This window comes from Macaca thibetana, chromosome 4, assembly GCF_024542745.1.
Source record: "Macaca thibetana thibetana isolate TM-01 chromosome 4, ASM2454274v1, whole genome shotgun sequence".
Taxonomy (NCBI): Eukaryota; Metazoa; Chordata; class Mammalia; order Primates; family Cercopithecidae; genus Macaca; species Macaca thibetana.
The window spans coordinates 50,939,598-50,960,325 of record NC_065581.1 but is presented as its reverse complement, the minus strand read 5'-3'; the positions used below and the strand labels follow the sequence as shown (position 1 = coordinate 50,960,325).

Here is a 20,728-nt window from a genome sequence, read left to right as displayed (position 1 = left end):
AAATGCCCATCAGTGATAGACTAGATAAAGAGAATGTGGCACATACACAAGATGGAATACTATGCAGCCATATTAAAGGATGAGTTAATGTCCTTTGCAGGGACATAGATGAAGCTGGAAACCATCATTCTCAGCAGACTAACAAAAGAACAGAAAACCAAACACCACATGTTCTCACTCATAAATGGGAGTTGAACAATGAGAATACATGAACACAGAGAGGGAAACATCACACACCAGGGCCTGTTGGGGGGTGAAGGGCTAGGAGAGGGATAGCATTAGGAGAAATACTTGATATAGATGACTGGTTGATGGGTGCAGCAAACCACCATGGCACGTGTGTACCTATGTAACAAACCTGCACATGCACCCCAGAGTTTTAAGTATAATAAAAAATATTTTTTTTAAAAAAAGGAATGCCATACAGTATGATTGAGTTTTTTTCCCCACACCCTCCTTTCTAATTTTGTTTTAAATAATGTCTTGTGTTTTAGCTTTTGCTATCTACTTGCTTTGTCAGTTTTATGTGAATTGAAAAGATTGAAAGGCTATGCTGGTCAGGAACGGTGGCTCACGCCTGTAATCCCAACACTTTGGGAGGCCAAGGCAGGTAGATCACGAGGTCAGGAGTTCAATATTAGCCTGGCCAAGATAGTGAAACCTTGTCTCTAAAAAATTACAAAACTTAGCCAGGCGTGGTGGCGCATGCCTGTAATCCCAGCTACTCAGGAGGCTGAGGTAGAGAATTGCTTGAACCAGGGAGACGGAGGTTGCAGTGAACCAAGATCCTGCCACTGCACTCCAACCAGACGACAGAGTGAAACTCCTTCTCAACTCCATCTCAAAAAAAAAAAAAAGAAAGAAAGAAAAAAAGAAAAGCTATGCTGTCACACTATCATCTCTCCAGGATCCCTTTATTTTTTAGTTTAAATAAATTCTATTCCCTTTTGTATTATCCCTCATCCACTTCCAAACTTTCCTAAAATGTTATTTTGATATACCTTAGAATGGAGCTATGTTAACGTGTATAATACGGTCTGTAAAGTTTTATATCTTCTGCAGAATGAAAATTCTATGCATCAAGATTTATTGATGTTGTTCACATATACTCAATGTTATGTAACTAAATATATATACTACAATTAATTTTTCAGTTGAATCATTTGGATTGCTTATGCTGTGTTTAACAGAGCACTTATTGTTTCATTGGAGCTACGCTTAATTTTTTAAATACTAAATGTTGCATATTGCTCTACATTGGTCTTAGTGTATAAGAAGAGGTATACCTTATAATAGTATGCTCTTCATAGAAAGCATAACATTTCTTGAAATTTCAAAAAGCATAGGTAAGTACTTATTAATAAACTGAGCATATTAGAGAATCTTAGAGTTATGATACAGGCAACAAGGAAACAAGGAGAAATGTGTTCCACTTCCCTTCTTCTCAATTGTCTTTTGCTCTAATTCCTTTGTGATTTTCTGTTTCTTCATGACTTTGTCTCAGAATTCCTGTTGCCTTTGCATCTTAAGCTGCAAATACTCACAGAAAAGACTGGGATTCTTGCTGCAGTGACTGACATTACCTTGAATTTCTGTTGCCATACCTGTGCCTTGCAGTTTGGCAGTATGAGAGTCATTGGTAGGATGTTTTGTCTAAATGGGACAGCCACATTTGAAGTTGCATAGTCTATAACCTCCAGTAAAGTGTACATGTTGGATAGTTATGCATCATAGTACAAAGATATGTATGGTATTATATAATATATTATATATATAATATATTATATTCCCTTCATTGTTTCTATGCTACCGAATGCATGTCTAGACATCCTACCAAATGTCAATGCAAGCATGGATCTTCTGTGCACAGGTCTCAAGTGATCAGGGCTTGTCTGCAATGCCACTCTTAAACAGTCAGATCAATACAGTCACACTATTATTGTTTGTTTGTTTATTTTTTCCACTTTGCTAACAGAAAATGTTATCTGAATACAAGATTTCTTTTTGTTTTCTAAGCAGAAAGTAACATATGACCAGAACTCAAGAGGGAAAAAGTTAGCTGATGAATAAATGCCCAAGAACTTGGGAAGGAAGTATATATTTTTATTACCCACTAAGCCACGATAAGGGTTATTATCATGAGATAATCATTCCTCTGGAGCAATACGAGACAGGGGACACAGCTGAGTGAGATCATGCCCATGGGATGTGATTAGCTCATGATAACAGCATCCCCTGAACTCATTGCTATTATGAAATGTCTATTTCCCCCCATTTTCTATATATAAATAAATGATTTTGGCGGACAGATTCAATTCCCACAAACTGCAAGTTTGCATTAAAATGCTTCAGCTGTGAGATTCACAGATATTAATTTACCCTTTTGGAATGTTGAACAGTCAATCAGAATCTTTCTTCGTCTCAAGCTGTTTTATGATATTATTACAATGTATTTTGCGACGGAACGGCGGGTAAAGCAAGTTTCAGAGAAATAGGCTTGTTTGGGCTCGATTTAGTTGCTTGAGGGAAACCTCTACATAAAATGACTCTGCCTGCTCACTAAGGCATCCTAACTTTCTCATTATTTTTTTCCTGCCTGACTCAATTTCTTTGCTGCATTTTAGAAGTCTGAAGTTCATTCCTCTAACTAGATTAATAAAAGCAGATTTCTCATTTCATATTTCAGAATTGACAGAGGAAATACTGCCCTGGTAATGTCAGAGTGAAGTGAGAAAATACTAGTCCCAAATTTGGGATTTTAAAATTAACTTTGAAATCGGATTGATTTTTGGATTTATCAATAAATGAGAAGTTTTGATATAATAACAAGACTGGCGGGTATGTATACTTTATTATAAATTTATTTGAAGTTTGTGAAAATAGCACAATTAATTTATAAAAATTAAAAAGTCAGGCTGGGTGCAGTGGTTCACGCTTGTAATCCCCACACTTTGGGAAACTGAGCCAAGAGGATTGCTTTGAGGCCGGGAGTTTGAGACCAGCCTGGGCAACATAGTGAGACCCCCATCTCTACAAAAAAATTAGCCAGAATAGGTAGTATGTGCCTGAAGGCTACTCAGGAGGTGGAAGTGAGAGTATTGCTTGAACCCAGGAGTTCGATGCTGCAGTGAGCTAAGAAGGTGCCACTGCACTCTTACCTGGGTGACAGAGTAAGACCCCATCTCTCTTAAAAAAAAAAAAAAAAAAAAAAGTCAATGTCATTTCCATCAGCTAAAGAATGTTGGGTAATAATCTCCTTGGCCATGCTTATGAAAAGCAGAAACATAAACTAGATTATCATAGACTACTAAAGCATTTTTTTCTCTATATTAGAAAATATTTGTGGCACATGTGTTAATAGTATTAGAATGAATATCTGGTGTAAAAAATAAGGATTGAATCTAAAAACTAAAGAAAGGAAAAAGTGGCATCTTCTTTTTCTTCAAATATATTTTATGGTTGTGGTCAGGCAACCTTTTTCTCATTCCATACATGTATGTGTTGTTCTAATTTTTAGGAGAACATACAAGCAGTCATCATTTAATTAGAGAGTGTACTTAATTAAGCAATACAAAATTTGCTGCTTATCATTATTCTTCTTCTCTATGAATGTTATTACTTTTATGGTGTGAATGATGAAAGAAGCTTGCTTCACACCACATTAAGCCAGAAGAGGAAGGAGCTCATGCACTAACTTACACAGAGCATCTGATAAAAATACAAATTCAGTGATCAACTCTGGAATTATCAAGTGGACATAAATGAATAGTGTTATGATATGAATTTAAAGTATAAGTATTAGTAATGTTTCATGAGTTATTAGAGTTACATTTTTCTTTTTGTTAAAAAGTCTTGGAATGAAATTCTGGCTTGTGTAGTTCTGAAAAGGAAATTTCCTTCCTATTGTGACTGTCAGTTTTATGTGTGAATTTGACTAGTCTGAAGTATTCAGTTATTCAATCAAGTAGAATATTAAATCGATTTTTATATAATTTCTTATATGAATATTTTAGAGGGTCTTGACTAGGTGTCCTTTTGTAGCATTGAATGGGATATTCATGGGGATGTTAAAATAAGTAGGTTTTCTTTTTCAGTGATACAATTGTCAAATCAAAGATATTTTTGATATTTTGATTGTCTAATTTTCCTTTCCACCTTTTATTTTCCTCTTTCAAGCTGCATTTGGACATTGTGCAAATTATTTTTTGGGCCCTATGATTAAAGATTTCTGAGGTCACATCAAAACAGGAGGTTGAAAATGCTAGTTAAAATAGTTGGGTAATAAAAAAGATGTTAAATGCCATCTTCTTACCCTAAAAATAGGATTTTCTTTTTTTTTTTTTTTTTTTTTTTGAAGACTGAAATTTGGAGAACTTAAAAAAACGGTGCTAAGTTTGGTGAAAGTAGAAAGATATATGGAAGGCTAGGTTACATGTATAGTATTTGATTATATATCATAGGTGTCAAGAACATTCTGGAATCATGGTTCTAACACAGATTCTAGACATCTCCTAGTCCAACCCCTTGAGGTAAGCGATGTTAAATACTAACAATTCAGGAGTTAATGATCACAAAGTCTATTTTTAAAATATGTAGGATAAATTATTAAAGAACTTTCTCACGTTGGTTTTGCATGCATTTTACCTACAAGTTTTTATAGTTTACCTAAAGCATTCTGATGTTTATATCAAGTATGGAATAAAATATGAATTTGCACAATTAATATGTATATATAGATAGATAAATGTAATATGTGGTAATTGGAACAGATCTCTACTTAGAGAGTTCAGTAGTAGGCAGGGTTTGAAAGTCAATAATTTATAAATGAAGCTGATAAATAGAACACATTAATTCAAGATACAGCAGACAGCTGAGAACTGAAAAAGCTAACACTTCAACAGCTACCTTCTTTTAGTCACAGTATAATTTTCTATGCTGCATAATGTAGTCCTTCCCTCTCCCAGAGGTACCAATAGAGGCTGGAACTAGAAAGATTAAAATATTACCTCTAACAGTATGTAAAAGTTGATTTGTAATTAAAAAAAAAAAGCAATTATTTTCATTAGTCAACATATTTCTGTTCTCTCATCCCACCCTCATCTCAAATTTTGAGCATGAATATTAGAAAATTTAAGTTAAAAAAACCCTAGAAAATATGAATAAATTCTGAATTATATGTTTTATTTTCATGCGTAGATATAACTATTACCATGAAAATATGTTAACCTAATGAATCCCAAAAAATAGGATGAATATGAGAATTTGTCATTGTACTAAAACTAAATTTATGACACCATACTTTCACCTTTAATATCATTTCCTCTTTATTGTCAAGAAATGTATCTAAGCAAATTCTCATAGAACACTAGTCATAGCAAACAAAGCTTTCATAGCAGTAATCTTGAAAAACAAAGCCTTTTGGTTTATATTCTTCTTACTTTTAAAAGTAAATATTAAAACATATTACAATAACAAAATGGGTTAACTTTGTTTAACATAGGGTTTCCTACATTCATTTGACCACAGAATGCCACACCTGTACCTCTCCCGCCAACACCATTAATACCAGTCAACTGATGTTTCCACAAATCACTTTGGGAAATCTAGTGTTGGCCTAGATTGTTGGTGGAATTAGAGGAAGAGTCAGTCCTATTTTTCCATAAAGGGCCAAATAGTGAAGATTTTATAATCTGTAGGCCACATATGGTGTGTGTTTCATATTTGCTTTTGGAGTTACAACACTTCAAAAATGTAGAAAACGTTTTTTGCTTGAGAGTCAGTAGGATGCAGGTCTGAATTGGCCTGTGAGCCATAATTTATTGACCCCTGGATTAGAGGATACAAATAAAAAATAATGACTAAGAAGAGAAAAAATCAATTAATAAATAATTAAAACACACGTGTAGATAACCAAGTGGAATTTTGGCTAAATGGTCATAAATATTGATATGTAAAACAGTAGACATAAACAATAAATGCTTTTATTTCATAATTATGCAATTAGAAAATATATTTAGATATGCATTTAGTTAGAAATCTTTACACCATGAACAAAAAATCAACTCAAGATGGATTAAAGAATTAAATGTGAAACCTAAACCTACAGAAATCCTTGACAATAACCTGGGAAATACCATTCTGGACACAGGCTCTGGCAAAGATTTCATGAGGAAGACACCAAAAGCAATGGTAACAAAAACAAATTTGATAAATTGGATCTAATTAAAGAGCATCTACACAGCAAAAGAAACTATAAACTGAGTAAACAGACAATGCACAGAATGGGGACAAATATTTGCAAACTATGTATCTAACGAAGACCTAATATCCAGAATCTACGAGGAACTTAAATCAGCAAGCAAAAAACAAACAACCGCATAAAAAACTGGGCAAAGGACAGGAACAGACATTTCTCAAAAGAAGACATATATGCAGTCAACAAGCACAAGAAAAAAATGCTTAAATGTTACTAATCATTAGATAAATGTAAATCAAAACCACAATAAGATACCATCTCACACCATTCAAAATGGCTATATTAAAAAGTCAAAAATAACAGATGCTGGTGAGATTGTGGAGAAAAGGGAACACTTCCACACTACTTGTGGGAATGTAAATTAGTTCAGCCACTGTGGAGAGCAGTTTGGTGATTTCTCAAGGCAGAATTACTATTTGACCCAGCCATCCCACTGTTGGGTACATACTCATAGGAATATAAATTGTTCTACCACAAAGCCACATGCATGTGTACATTGCAGCACTCTTCACAATAGCAAAAACATGGAGGCCAGGCGTCTTGGCTTACGCCTGTAATCCCAGCACTTTGGGAGGCCAAGGTGGGTGGATCATGAGGTCAGGAGTTCGAGACCAGCCTGGCCAACAGAGTGAAACTCCATCTCTCCTAAAACAAAAATACAAAAATTAACTGAATATGGTGGCAGGCACCTGTAGTCCCAGCTACTCAGGAGGCTGAGGCCAGTGAATTGTTTGAACCCAGGAGGTGGAGGTTGCAGTGAGCCAAGACCACGCCATTGCACTCCAGCCTGGGTGACAGAGCAAGACTCCATCTCAAAGAAAAAAAAAAAAGAAAAAGAAAAGACATGGAATCAACCTAAATGCCCATTAACAGTAGACTGAATAAAGAAAATGTGGTACTAATACACCATGGAATACTATGCAGCCATAAAAAAGAATGAGATCATGTCATTTGCAGGGACATGGATAGAGCTGGAGGCCATTGTCCTAAGTGAACAGAAAACCAAACACCACATGTTCTCACTTATAAGTGGAAGCTAAACCTTGATTACATAGGGACATACAGAAGAGAACAACAGACACCGGAACCTATTGGAGGGTGGACGGAGGCAGGAGGGTGAAGACCTAAAAACTACCTTTTGGTTACTATGCTTTCCATCTAGGTGTTGATCTATGTTCCTAACACCTGTGACATGCAAGTTATCTATATAACAAACCCACACATGTACCCCCAGACCTAAAATAAAAGTTAAAAAAAATTAAAAGTAAATTATACAAAGATGGGTTGATTCAAGATGGCTGAGTATCAAATGTCAATTTTACGAAGTCTTTATTAGAGCACTTGGTGGTCCTTAGATTCTTACAGTATTTATGCCCTATTTGAGTAAAGATAAGGTTATATACAAGTACTTCTTGCTCTTAAGATTCACCTATAAGAAAATTATGAGTTAGTATGCAATTTGGAATAAACGGCTTAGAGCCAATTAAGAACAAAGAAAAATTTGAATTTTGGGTCTAGATTCATAGTTCTCTATTGCTAGTGCTACATCACCTGGAGAGAAATAGATTAAATATATTTAAGTATATTTACACATATTAAATATATTTAAATATGTTGGGCAATGAGAAAAGTATGTACTAAGAATGCCTATTTTCATGTATTCATTAATTGAGAAAGCAAATGTTTATTTAAATCTATATTCAAGATATCATGTGTTTACAGTAATAAATATTTGGAGACAATATTAACTTTCAAGTGTAGACTATCTTTCATTGCTACAATGAAATTATACATGCCTTATATGAAATTAAAAAATTAAAAAGCATTTTTAATTACAATTAAAATATAAGTAGAAAAAATGAAAGTACAAAACAGAACACATACTGTGTTTGTGAACACAAGTTTATACACAAATGCACAAATATCTACACATGTGCATGTTGATATATTTCTTTGAAAATGATGGAAACAAATTTGGAAAGAAATTTAAAAGTAGTTAACTTTGGCAAGTGGTATTGCTTTTTGCAGATTTTCTATTTTTAATATATTTTATGCAACAGAGATTTTATGTCTTTTTCAAAAGAAATGCATGCTAGTGTTATTCGTTTGTTGTTTGCTTTTAAAATCTATTCCCTGGCTTTGAAAAGCTTACATTCATTGTATTTCTGGGTTTGCCGATCGAGAATCCCCAAATAAACTGAATATAAAGTAGAAATTTCAATTTGCAAAATACCTGGGTGGAAATAAAGCATTTCTGGCAAAAATGAATAGTGAACTGCATCTCTCTTTCTTCAGATGATAGTGTGGTTGCGTGGTTCTGTACCTTTCATGTGTTGAGACCACGAAGCCAGCAGACTGAGGTGTTAAACATGCCCTCATTTTATGACTTTAGTAATTCACACATCCCTGAGCTTGGCCAGATGGGGATGCCTCTCTTTGTTTAATCTAATATCTCTATTGCATTAATTTTTTCTCCTTTTGTAGCCCAACCGGATAGCTTTATTGAGCTGCTCACGATGCTTCCTGGATCCCCACCGTCCAACTCCCTGAGAGTTGTCAGTTGGCTAGGCATACAACAGCCTGTGGAAGATGGCCTACCATTCCTTCTGATGTTCTTGCTTTAGGACTGACACTGCCTGGCCTGAATCTGATGTGCCATATGACTGACTGCCTGATTACCTTTATCTTCTCCCTCCTAGGTATACCTTAACTTCTAACAAAAAGGGTTTCAACATCACTGTTGAACAGAAAACAGTTTTGTTTTGTTTGTTTGTTTGTTAACATAGTTTATTATTTTTTTCCAAGGGTTTAAAACCTCCAATCCTAAACGGCAGAATGTGACCCTCTGCAAATAGCTCAGGTCTTTGAGGTCGAAGGACTCCCTCACTGCACGTCTGTCTTGACAGATTGAGGCCCTAAAACAACATAGCTTAGTCACACACTAACCAGCAGGGAGAAAGTCTGTGCCTTTTATTAAAGCCTACCTACTGGCTTAGTGTTTGGAATTCAGTTCTACCTATAAATCAACATCAGAGCATACAACCCAGCGTGTTCAAGAGCTTTGCTTAAACATCAAAGGAAGACCACAGACAAGCACTATGATAGAAATATAACTAATCACTTGCAAATACATCTTTCCTGTCAGTAGGAGCTTAACCTTTCTGTTTAATGTGACTAGGAAAGAAATTCAGTTATCTCCATTCTATATGTTTTCTTTAAAGAGGCATAGAATTTTTCTATGAAAAAAGAGTATTTTTTCTTAATACAGACCAGCGTAGCATTTCAGAAGTCTACAGTTGAAGAGAGCAACAAAAAGCTGAAGTCTGTCCAATAGTAAATGCTGTTTATCACCTAATGAAAGACACATTACTTCTATGAATCTTATATCTGCTAGGAAAATCTCAATTTTGATCAAGTGGCACTGGGCTAAAAGTAAAGCATAATAAATATATTTATTTTAAAAATGGGGGAAATAGATTTCTATTTGTTTGTTGGCTGGCAGTGAATACAATTTGATGCTTTGTGGTACATTCATTGGGATCAATTTAGCTTCATCCACTGCTCGTGGTTTTATCCATTCATGAGGGGCCTAGGAAGGATTTACTTGAGGTGCTCAGAAAATCCTAGAATCTATAAACTGTTCCTTTAATTTGAATGCTACAGATTACGGATGAAAGTTTGGTCACCTGTGTGGATCAGTGGGATTAGAGACATCAAAGCAAGTAAAAATAAGGAAGACAAGCAGAGAAACAACAAACAAAAAGAACTCCATCACTGAAACCGAAGGTAGTGCCAAGGGAATTGGAAGGTTTGGGTAGAAATATTGTATTCCAAAGTGGATTTGTGCTCATGCTGTTGCTGTTTCTAAATCTAGGATAAATTGTGGAGACATGAAGTCTTAGAGTCAGCATATCTGAGAAAGGAATCGTCTATTATTTTCTGATTTGATATTTCTGTACAGTATAGATAATCTTGATTTTCAAATGTTTATGTGTAATAAGTGTTTTTATGGAGGCTGTAGCATATTTGGTATTGATATTTGTGAGGTTTTAATATGTACACATATATGTGAATGTTTGTGTATATAAGAGTTGGTATAGTCTAGTGATATTAAGACTCATATTAACCTTAAAATAAAGTAAAAAGAGTAAAAATATTGAGTTTGACAAAACTAAGAAAGAATCCTGGATCCACTGGTGTAAGTTTTGGAATCATAGGGAATATTAATACTTATTTTATAGTTGTGAGAATTAGATGGGCTGTCTCATAGAAATGCCCAATGCATTTTAACAATCCTGTAACTCGTACCTAGTAATAGTAGTATCAAAAAACAACATAGGGGTTAGTACCTTTATGCCTTACAACTGGATGTGTCAAGGTAAGATTTACTCAACCTCAATTACTCTCAGTATTTTCTTATCTAGGATTTAATAATGATAAGCTTAAAATTAAAAAACAAGACCAGGTGTTTGTAGGTTACCTATTGGATACTGTGTTTATTACCTGGGTGACAAAATAATTTGTACACCAAACCCCTGCACCACACAATTTAGCTATATAACAAACTGCATATGTACCACTGAACCTAAAATAAAAGGTAAAACAAAACAAAAAACTACCTTACATTTTCTGATACTGATAGCAGAATTTTAACAAGAGTTGTTAGGTTCACCTATATCTGGAGTCTGGAACAACCTCTCCATTCTCCTCTAGTTTCAAATATACCAACTATACTAAATAGAGCATGTATATGGTCTCTTCTCACTCACTACTCCCCTAGCCTCATGTTTTACCTTAGAAAATGTACTCTGTTTAGAGACATGGCTCCTATATGTGGGCACATTCACATATATCAAGGTTAATAGCCACTTTCCCACTGGCAAATGCTAATCCATAGTGCCAATGAGTCTTCATTAGAATAAAATATAACTGTTGTGCCCATTTAAATAAAGCATTTCTGACAACATCACAGAATGATTACACTATAAAAATGCTAATGCACATCCAGTGTTTTGAGAGAGATTGTAAGATCCTTGAGGGCAAGGATTTGTTCTATCCTTAGGTTATGTACTCTATAGACAACAGTGGAACACTTAATGATTTTGTTTTTAACAGCTAACTAATTCTCCTTGTTTTGAGAAAAACTTAAGAGTGAAAATAACTTCCTCAGGCATCCTTCTTAGAAGAAGAAAATAGATTGGCAATTTTCGGAAATCAGGTCTGCAGGATCTTAAGACCATTACAAACTCCTGTGATATTCAGTTCAGAGTTTCCCAAGAAAACAGAAAATTAACAAGTCTCTGAGACTTGCCCCTTTACAGATGTCCTCCAGAAAGGAGGGTGGATAAGCCCTTGCTAAGTAATCCTGTCCAGAGCAATTTCCCTCTGCTCTCAATCTCCTGAGCACTCCTTCTCCTTCCACATCTCATTCCTTTATGTTTAGATCTTCTACCTTTGCATTGAAGGTTCATTCATGATTATGTATAGAATTCATTAAAAGCAATGCTCTGAACCTCATAAGCTACTGAAAAGATTAACATTAGAAGATTTGGAATGAGTGGTGGTGGCCATAATAAAATGTCTGCTGAAAATAGCTATTCTGGTAATTAACTAAGTACTAGCACAGTACAGCTAAGTGTCATAGTGGGGTGGGTGAGTGTATTAGTTTGCTCTCATGCTGCTAATAAAACATACCTGAGACTTGGTAACTTATAAAGAAAAAGAGGTTTAATGGACTCACAGTTCCACGTGGCTGGGGAAGCCTCACAGTCATGATGGAGGGTGAAGGAGAAGCAAAGTCATGTCTTACATGGCGGCAGGCAAGGAGAGCTTGTATAGGAAAACTGACTTTTATAAAACCAACAGACCTTATGGGACTTACTCACTGTCATGAGAACAGCAGGGGAAAGACCCACCCCCATGATTCAATTACCTCCCACCAGGTCCCTCCCACAACATGTGGGAATTATGGGAGTTATAATTCAAGATGAGATTTAGGTGGAGACACAGCCAAACCATATAAGTGGGGATGGAGGTTAGGAGTGGAATTTGAGAGCAACAGGTGAGCATTACCAGTGTACTAAAAAGCAGTCACAAAGGCTTCCTTTATAGTCACTCAACATATAACAAGATGAGAGAAAGTACTAAGTGGGATATTCTGATTAATTCAGAGGCCATGAAAAAAACTGATCACGTTAGTAATATTTATTAAATACAAGCTAAGCATACATTCAAATTTCATTAGTAGTTTTATAACTTCATCTTATGGAATTTGCAGAGTATTCTTCTGCTATTCAGAATCTATTTGTTAAACAAACGTATGTGTATTTAAAAATATATATTAAGTATTTTATTAAAAATATGTCCTAATTGATTCATTAATGGTACTTGAATATGCAAAGAACATACAACTGTTTTCTGTGCATCAGTTTCCTTAGATGATATTTATTTTATCCTTGGTTTTATGTGTAATGTTGCTAAGTTTCTGTGGTAACTCAATCACTTTATATAAAATGGAGATTTTTGGAAGCTTTGAGGGCTGTTCAAATGATGAAGTCAAAATAGTTCTTCATAAATGCCAACATTTTGTGGGGACGTCAAACAATAATTACTTTGGGAAATAGGTAAAACATGATAAAATTGTAAAGTAGTGAATAGTTCTGATTACGTGAACTCAAATATTTATTACTGCCCAGTAGAAATAATTGGCATTTGTCCTAATTTCATAGAATTCCCATGAGTGACAAACAGACTTGCTAGAATAAGAGGACTAGATTCTTACCTTGGCTCTAAGAAAGGGTGTCTAGGTAAGGCAGTAATATTTTGGAAAAGTCCTAAATATCAGATTCAAGGAGCTTAGCAAGAGCAGGTGCCAAATTGAAGGTCAGCAGTTCTGTTGTAGTCATGAGTTTGGGAGGAATAGCATGAACTGATATTTTGAGTTCCCAGATTTTTTTTGACAGCCTACTCAACAGAGAGACAGTTTCCAAGGGCTATTAGCTGCATGACTCAAGATATTCATTTGCTCAGCTACATGGTTCAGGAGAGAGGAGATGGCAGGAGGCACAGGGCTGATTACTGAGGGTCCCTCCCATGCCTCTCAAATGGAGTCAATTCTGCTTGCTCATAAACCTACTGAAAGAGGAGTTTGTAGTACAGGAAACACATGCCTCAGATGACTCAGATATCTGGTAGCATAATATATATTATCATAAAAGCAGGCTGGGAAAAATAATGCCAAAGTTAATAACTTTCAAAAGATAGAGAAAAATCATGTTCTTCCAATAAAATTGAATCATATGATCCAACCAGAATATATTTACTCTGTCGAACTGGGCTTATATATGGGTAACTTATGAAGAAACTGCTTATAAACTTCACCTTTGGTAAACTGAACTAGAATAAATTTCAATTGTCTATCACTTTGCTGCCACTGTAAGGACCAGAATCCCCTTACAGTGGATACAGGGGAAAAATACTTTTCTTTTGAAAAAGAATAATGTCTGTCTTATAGAATATTAAACTTCACAGGTGATGTACATGTGACATATTAGCAGCAGATGACAAATGTCTAGTTTCATAGGTCTGGAAGAGGCTCATTGGGCAAAATACTTGGTAAAGGTGAGTAGATCAAGAAGCCTAGAGTTAAACATGTGTGGGTAACAAAGCCTGCCTAACCCTTCTTCCATTAGGTAGCTGCTTACATAAGTAACTATGAATAGTACACTTCTCACCATTTTCCAATAAAAAAATTTAAACAAAGTAGCAAATTTGATACTATGTTAATTTATGTTAGTATATAGTAGCATATTACTAAAAAAATTATCTGATACTGATACTTGATAACCTAATCTTCACATTATATCCTGAGACTTTATCATGAGACCTACAGGAAACATTTTTCTAACCAGAGTTGAGAATTCTCATCTTTTGGAATTTGGACAGACCCATATTGAAAAGTATGCTCTCAAAGAGGTGGTTTTATCTGTAATATACAAAAAGTTTGCAAGATTTTCAGTGGCTAATAAGAGAATGAAGAGCAAAGAAGAAAAATTGTTGGCTCCAAAATAGAAATGGAAACATCAAAATTATTATCAGTTTATGTTAAATTAAATGTCTCAAAAATGTAATACCCCAACTAGTCAACTACAACTTAACTCATAACATTTTAGACACACACACACACACACACACACACACACACACACCTGTATAAGGTGTAATGTGGATACATTTTAATATCTGATGGGGGCTTATAAAAGTAAGAAGATTGAGGGCAAAGGAAGATGTGAAAATAGTCCTTCCCACAAAATCCCACTTACAGAGAGAAAAAAAAAAAATCATAACATTGTTTAAGGAGGATCTGTCACACATTTTTAGCTTTGTGCCTTCTAATTGCTGTTTGATAAACAACTAAAAAATGTTTGTTTTATTTATTAATACTACTTAATGTTTTCATCACCAGAGCAGCCACAGACTTGCCCTCTCTTTAGTATTAGGTGCTGCTGATGTCTAATTACACTAAAAGACATTCAGGTTTGCAGACCGCCACATCTTTAATCTTATCCCTTTCTCCTTCTTCTTCTTCTTCTTCCTCCCGCCTTCCTCCTTCTCCCTCTCCTTCTCCTCCCCCTCCTTCTCCTCTCCCTCCTCCCTCTCCTCCTCCTCCCCCTCCTTCTCCTCCTCCTCCCCCTCCTTCTCCTCCTCCTCTTCCTCTTCTTCTTCTTCTTCTTCTTCTTCTCCTCTTCCTCCTCCTCTTCTTCTTTCTTTTTTAGTACTGAACAAAATGCATCTCCTCCTAGTGGTAGTATATGGGAAAACACAAGCTTATTTTCTTATACCACTGTGACAGAATGTCATTTCAATTGCCTTATTAACCATATGAAAAAATATATCACAACACTGAGAAAAATTCTCAGTTATCTATATCTTCCCCCTCAGGCTATTGTCATGAGCCACTGGCATACTAAGGAGAGTGTACTAATTCAGTTGTCAGCGGCCTCACCTATTAAAAAAGGGGGAAATACCAGCAAAAAATATGAAACCCATAATAAGGGTGCTGAAGAGGTCTGGATAGCTCTGTCCACTTGTAGTTCTGAATTAAGCACTTTCCCAAAAAATGTGCCATTTGAATTGTCAAGGAGAATGCTGCTGTCACCCACATCTGGCTTGCTAATGAAACATTAACAATATTGTGAGAGCAGCTTCCCCTAGCTGTGTTTGGGGAACATGAGACTGGACGCTCATGCTTGCAGTTTCCAAGTGGGGAGTAAATATATTTTACCTCACAGTGTTTTTATAAGAATAGGGAACTCTTGAGAAAGTTCTGAAAATGTAAAGTTCTGGAAATCGGATCAGAGTTCTTAAAGAAGACAAAAATAATAGGTTTTATGAGACTAAAACCAGAATCAATAGTAGAAAATTTAAATTTGTTAACTTTTCATCAGATTTCTGACAATATGCTAAATTTCTAAAACTGATTTCTGAAAGTCTTTGCTATATCACTCTAGGAAAATACTAAGATTTTATTAACTGATGTTCTCTGACTATACATCAGATTTATAAATCACTGAATATAGGAAGAAGTATGACAGCTGATGTCTTAAGCATATGTAAGACCTGCTTTTTCATAGCAACTAAAATCAGAGACTGTATATAATGAAAATGATGTTTAAATCCTAGGCTTTATATATATTGGAGTAACATTTTATCATAAAACATGAGGTTACCAAAACAGCATTATACTATTCATAGTACTATGGCAGACCAGGCACTCTGTAGAGTGATTTCTGGTTGATCTCCTTTAACTCAGACAACGATAATAGGCACAGTATGCATTAACATAGCTCATCTTATACAGAGGAGTGAAATATTGCCCAGAGTGTATGTTCTTCATCAGCCGTCATATATCTAATAAGTGTTAGCATCATGATTTGAACCCAGGACCGACTCCAGAGTCTATGACTTTCCTCTGTACCACAACTCGGAGTAAATCAGCACCATGAGTTTTAACCTTGAATTCATGTAGAGAATCAGAGACTGGCAAAGCAAGTGCATTAATACATATTATTTAAAATATATTTAATACTTAAAAATTACTCACAAATTATAAGACAATGGAAACATAAGTAAAGTGTTTTTTCCTACTTTTAGGAAGTCTTCATCACTTAAATGTAAATATTATTAATAACTCTATGTGCTTGTTACCATTAATTTCTGTATTAATTTAACAGAAATTCTTAAAGGATGCCAGTGGATAAAGCATGCGAAAGCCACACTTAGCTTCCATGTGGCCTTTAAAACTCATTTCCGTTTAAATATGGTAAGAATATCATTGAGTGCTCTGAAAGTATGCAATGGAGAACATAAGATGTGCAATCTTTTATACTTACAGTGTTCAATCATGTAATTCCCTGGTGAGACTTTCATTCTAGATAGTTTGTCCCTCTACAAACTATCTACAAATGGTGTCTAGGGCTCCGACCTTAGGCCTATGCCATGTCAGCACTTCATACGGTATTCTTTCTCTGTCCTCATTGCTATCTTGCATCTTTTCTTGGTTCTGTAGTGCATTTTTTAATTTTTATTTATTTTTTTTTTATTTTATTTTATTTTATTTTTTTTTTTTTTGAGACAGAGTCTTGCTCTGTCGCCCAGGCTGGAGTGCTGTGGCCGGATCTCAGCTCACTGCAAGCTCCGCCTCCCGGGTTCCCGCCATTCTCCTGCCTCAGCCTCCCGAGTAGCTGGGACTACAGGCGCCCGCCACCTCGCCCGGCTAGTTTTTTGTATTTTTTAGTAGAGACGGGGTTTCACCGTGTTAGCCAGGATGGTCTCGATCTCCTGACCTCGTGATCCGCCCGTCTCGGCCTCCCAAAGTGCTGGGATTACAGGCTTGAGCCACCGCGCCCGGCCTCTGTAGTGCATTTTTTTAGTAAGAAATGTGATTGGCCTGGCTTGTCAGAATCCAATGTAGGGCGTCACTGCAAAACTTATGGATTGGTGACTCTTGAGTCAGATGCACATCCCTCATTCAATCAGCTGAGCAAAGGGTAGGGCCTCTGGGTGGGCGGTTTCCTTCAGATGGGGATGTGGGCTCGCAGGCACATGAAAAACTATAAAGGACCTTATAGAGAATGAAAAGTCTTTATATAATTGGTAGAAGGGAGACAATAAATCCTTTAGCATGTCAGATACCACAGTTACAATCTAAGATAACTCACTAGAGTGCAATTCTGGCACAAGATACATTCATTGGTCTTCTTGGAGTAAATAATTTCTGCTGGACTCTAAGCTCTAGGGATACCTGTGGATAAAGAAGCCTGTAAAATGTCCAAGAGTAAGGTGGATAAAATATTTTTCTCTAGATCCATATAGACCTGGGTTTGAATACTTCATCTGCTACTTGAATGTCTTTTCTAAGTGTTTGGTGTCTTGGTTTTCACAACCTTAAAATCAAACACACACATACACACACACAAACACAAAACCTTTCCTAGTTTTTTGAAGCATGTAAAAATATCTAAAGCAATGCTTGTGAAGTGCTTCTTACTACTGAAAATTGCTTTAGAAAATAGAATTTCTGAGGCATTACGATTCTTCTACCAAAATATCTGAATGATAATAGTTATTATGAATTTCAGTTACATACTTGATCTCTCTTTCAAATAATCATGGACAATACCAGATTTATATTGTTTAATTCCAGCTTGGTCATTACTTAAGGACCTAGAGCAATTCTCCTCTAAGTCTCATCTGTGAAGTGGTGGTCAAAACTTACCTGTGAAGAATATTGTGAAATTAAAGATAAAGTATGGAAAACATCTAATATTCCAAGAAACTCAGAGCACTCAAGCCCCTCCCAGTATGTAGCTAAACTTGGGTCTCTCTGGAAAAGTTTATTATCTCCCAAATCCATTATTAGCACTTTATTCTGGATTCTATTCTCACTCACCCATCAAGTTAATAATGGTTTTTTTTTTTTTTTTTTTTTTTTGCAACCCTGGGTGTAGAGGGGTGTGTGTGTATGTGTGTGTGTGTATGTAGGGGTTGGTCGTTTTTTACAGATCATTCAGTGTCGTGAGTAGATATTCCCTTTCATTAGTTCTTATGGCTTACAACCTTAGAGACCTTAAAGAAAATCATTGCTTTCCTTCCCTTTCAAGCAGAGGGAAGAAGACATATCATTACTCTCTCTGGGTGCTTGATTTAGAGTTTAAGTTTGGGAGAGTTAATAACTGAGGTCTCAAGGTGGTGATAAGATCGAGTAATATAATTCATACGGGAAGTGCAAACTTGGAGTTCCATGGTGAGTGAGGGCTTATTAGATCAAGAGAGCAAGAAAAGAGATTGCAACTGGAGATACAGGGTTCTCAAACAAGTGACTTTTGTTACAATGGGTTTTTATGTCCCCACCACGTGGGCATGTTGCCTCCTCACCTTCTGTGCTTTAATAACTCAGGTTATAACATCATGCCCTGGTGGTACTTCTATTGAATCAGTTTGTATGCCTTACCCAGTGTTGGTACAACTATTCTATTTTCCACTGCTATGTATGCCTTCACTTCTGATCTCACGCTGTTCTCTGACTTGATGCTTTGCTCCTATGTTCCATTTGATTGAGGATGTTTTATAGGTTCTGTGGTCACCAGCCAGCTTCTTACAGTCTAACAGATCTGATCCTGAAACATCCTGATCCTAGATTCTGGTATCACATCTGTGATCCATATATGCTAATATGCTAATGTCATTACTATTATAATGCTTATACTATGCTATTAATATACTATGATATTTGTAATGCTAATGTCATATTAACTATCATGCTATTATTTGACCCAGTGACCAGTGATTCTTAAACTAGCCCACTGACTGACCAGCAGCCTTAGCATTATCTGAGACCGAATCGAAAGCTCTGAGGGTGAGATCCAGTGATCTGTGTTTTAACACACCTTCCGGGGATGCTGATACACACTAAAGTAAGAGAACCACTGGTCCAGGCTATGGGGTGTGGAGGCAGCCACACTGTAGCGTGAGTCAAAGGGTATGTTCACTGGCTTCAACTTCCTCTTTAGAGCCCAATCGTTATAGTGCTGTTCCTTTACCTAAAGGCTTGCTTCTGCCTAGTAAACTTTGGAAAGGCTAATATATATATTAAGCTACTAACTGTAATTTGTAATTTCATGTAAATTTGTTTATATATTTTTTCCTCACAACAGGTTTCAGAATGACTAATTTTAAAAATCATTTGATTATTACATTTAACTCCAAAATCCAGCAAACATTTATAAGGTTCCTACTGTGCTATTTTCTAAGGAAGATACAAAGAAAGTATAAGATATAGTTCTGGCCATTGGACTACTTCTGAGTTCTCTATGGGGGGGAAATATATATATAATGAGTAAATTGGAAAGCAAACAAGGACAATATATAAACTAGTGCATAGTTTTAGTGGTGTATCTTTTATACTTACATGTCATAAGAATTTGGAGAGTGAAATGAGAAATGTAGTTAATTTGATAATGTTTTACAGATAAAATAAATCTTGTGGAAATGAAAAGTTAGATGATGGAGATGGTATGAATTTATATAATTAAGATTAATTTTGTTTTTTGGTTATTTTATTAAATAAAATCAAATAACATCTAAAAGACAGATAAATTGTGAGAATTTACCTGTGCTTTTCTGATGCTCCATGAAATCAAATTTCATGATATCAAATATGCATTTTCTTAATGTTCCTTGTTGAAAGACATCTGTTTATTCTAAAAAGAAATAAAAGAAGAAATATTATTTTTCACATATAAGATATTATGGATAGCTCTATAAAAATGTTCTGTATTTTGGCCAGTACCATTTCAAGCTCCAATTATATAAATACATATAAATGTTTTATAAAGAATTTTTTAAGATGTTGACATCTTCAACTCCCAAACTTGTCTTTATTTCTAAATTACTTATCAAAACTGTTTATTTGAAAGAATAACGAGATGTCGCTACACAGCAATTAGAATGGCCAAAATCTAGAACACCAACACCAGCTGCTGGTTAGAATGTGGATCAACAGAAACTCTCATTCATTGTTGATGGGAATGTAAAACTGTACAGCCACTTTGGAAGACAGTTTGGTGGTTTCCTATAAAACTACACATATTCTTACCATATGATCCAGTAATCATGCTCCTTGGTATTTACTCAGAGTTGTTGAATACCTGTGACCACACAAAAAGCAGCACACATATTTATAGCAGCTTTATTCATAATTGCCAAAACTTTTAAACAATCAAGATGTCCATCAGTAGGTTAATGCATAAATTGTGGTACTTTCAGACAATGCAATATATTTAACACTACAAAGAAATGAACTATCAAGCCATGAAAAGACATGGAGGAGGCCTGGGCATGGTGGCTTATGTCTGTGGTCTAAGCACTTTGGGAGGCCAAAGTGGGCAAATCACTTGAGCCCAGGAGTTCGAG

The 20,728-nt window shown here is 35.6% G+C and overlaps 1 long non-coding RNA gene across 4 annotated transcripts in view; it reads left to right on the top strand.

Moving 5' to 3' along the window:
- Positions 1 to 20,728, top strand: part of LOC126951950 (uncharacterized) — a 168,079-nt gene that overhangs the window by 126,242 nt on the left and 21,109 nt on the right. Inside the window, exons 3-6 of one of the 4 annotated variants that reach the window (XR_007724746.1) lie at positions 2,687 to 2,838; positions 8,741 to 8,955; positions 9,920 to 10,042; positions 19,094 to 19,816. This is a non-coding gene — a long non-coding RNA (uncharacterized LOC126951950). Of the gene's footprint in view, positions 1 to 2,686; positions 2,839 to 4,460; positions 4,530 to 8,740; positions 8,956 to 9,919; positions 12,469 to 19,093; positions 19,817 to 20,728 lie in introns of those variants that run through there. The other 3 variants (XR_007724745.1, XR_007724744.1, XR_007724743.1) reach the window with 3 other exon arrangements.